Here is a 2176-nt window from a genome sequence, read left to right as displayed (position 1 = left end):
AAATTGGGGTCACATCATACTATCCAATTTACCATTTTTATTGATAAAAAATTGAATATATAAAGTTTAGCTCAAGAAGTAAGGCACATGTTTTTGTTACCTGCTTTGGTAAGTTCAAATCTCTCAGAGACATGTTTTACTTATACACTGAAGAAATGGAATATATAAAAAAATAAATATTGTAGGAAAAATAATTAATAATTAATAGGTGGATATGCCTGCAGAATCCCATATTTTCTCCTGTAAACAGCAGTGAAATAGGTGGGTATGTAACTCAAACGGTTGAGCGCTAGCCTTGCATGTACCTCTCATCTCCATTTCTGTTCTCTGTGTCGTATTGCATGGGATTTAATGCCATAAATAACGCCTGGTTGCAACAGTCAACCCACAGTAACAAGAAACGCTAGCACAGCAGACAATGGAGACACGTTAAGTGTAGGCAGTAATTTGGTTAAATTATGCCCTCTAAAAGTTGGACCGAGGACATGAATATTTCTCATGTCATTATTTTCATTCAGCGGGGATAGCTCAGTTGGGAGAGCGTCAGACTGAAGATCTGAAGGTCGCGTGTTCGATCCACGCTCACCGCATTGCAGGTGGAAAGCTGTTTAGGGTTTCATCTTCTAATGTAACAAGTTGATTACGGTTTTATCTAATTAAATTAGATAAGTTGAAGGTCGCGTGTTCGATCCACGCTCACCGCATTGCAGATGGAAAGATGGGTTTAATTAGATAAGTTGAAGGTCGCGTGTTCGATCCACGCTCACCGCATTGCAGATGGAAAGCTGTTTAGGGTTTCATCTTCTAATGTAACAAGTTGATTACGGTTTTATCTAATTAAATTAGATAAGTTGAAGGTCGCGTGTTCGATCCACGCTCACCGCATTGCAGATGGAAAGATGGGTTTAATTAGATAAGTTGAAGGTCGCGTGTTCGATCCACGCTCACCGCATTGCAGATGGAAAGATGGGTTTTATCTAATTAAATTAGATAAGTTGAAGGTCGCGTGTTCGATCCACGCTCACCGCATTGCAGATGGAAAGATGGAACGGTTTCAACTTCTAATGTAAGAAGTTGATTACGGTTTTGGATAATAAAATTAGATAAGTTATCACTGGTGTATCGTACGATCAAGGAAATTTGACTTGCAGTTGGAAAGGTGTTTAGAGTTGACCAAACCAAGTGTTACGTCATCTCTAAAGTACACAGACAATTTGACCTTAAAAAACATTTTATATTTTATTTATGGAAAAAATCATTTATTACTTATTTTTTATATTTTATTTATGGAAAAAATCATTTATTACTTATTTTTTATATAACATTTTTTTTTTTTTTTATTTAATTTTTTCATTACACCAAGTAGAACATGTCTCTTGAGATATGAACCTGTCAGGGCTGCGGATACAAACATGTGTCCCACCTCTTGAGCTATGCGGTTTTATATCAATAAAATTTGTCAGTAATAATTTGTGAAAAAAAATAAAATTAATATATTAGGTTAAATGTTTTTTTATAAATTAATTTAGATTTATCTTAATTTATCATGTTATAGGTTTGTTTATAAATCAACCCGGATCTATCTTAATTCTAGATCAAATATTTTTCAGTGTAAAAGAATTTTGCATCTCAAAAAATCAGAGTTAAAATGCATTTAGGCTAGCTTCTTAAATGCATTTTAGCTTTTTAATATTTGAAGTTTTTATTAATTTTTAATGGATAAAATTGTCCACATGGGGTAGCTCAAGCCGCAAGGGCCGTGGAAATGAAGTTTCACCGAACCGGAAGTCTTGGGTTCAAATCTTGGGCTACCCTTCCCCCGTAGAGGGGTACATAATGGACATGTAAATCAGAGAGTCCTGCCCCACCTTACAAAAAAAAAAATTAATGGATAAAATTTACCTCACACAAAAGCTTTTTACATAGGATATTAATTTACTTAATTTATATATCTGAAATACTAATTAATTTCTACTTAGATAAATTTTATCTCACACAAAAATATTTTAACTATAATATCAATTTACATAATTTATATATATCATAAATGCTTACTATTTTTAACTAAAAAAAATTAAGTCACAAAAATATATTTTTACCTATGATATCACTTAACTTATATATCTGAAATACTTAACATTTTTTACTTTGATAAAATTTACTCACGGTCATACAT

General features: G+C 32.8%; 1 non-coding gene across 1 annotated transcript; it reads left to right on the top strand.

Moving 5' to 3' along the window:
• Positions 1 to 517: 517 nt before the first annotated feature.
• On the top strand, positions 518 to 590 carry TRNAF-GAA (transfer RNA phenylalanine (anticodon GAA)). The gene has a single exon. It is a non-coding gene; the product is annotated as a tRNA-Phe (tRNA).
• The last annotated feature ends 1586 nt before the right edge of the window (positions 591 to 2176 follow it).

This window comes from Pinus tabuliformis, chromosome 1_1 (assembly GCF_031772625.1).
Source record: "Pinus tabuliformis cultivar Carrire ecotype Pingquan chromosome 1_1, CPIR1, whole genome shotgun sequence".
Classification (NCBI taxonomy): Eukaryota; Viridiplantae; Streptophyta; class Pinopsida; order Pinales; family Pinaceae; genus Pinus; species Pinus tabuliformis.
This window is presented reverse-complemented; position numbering and strand designations above follow the sequence as displayed.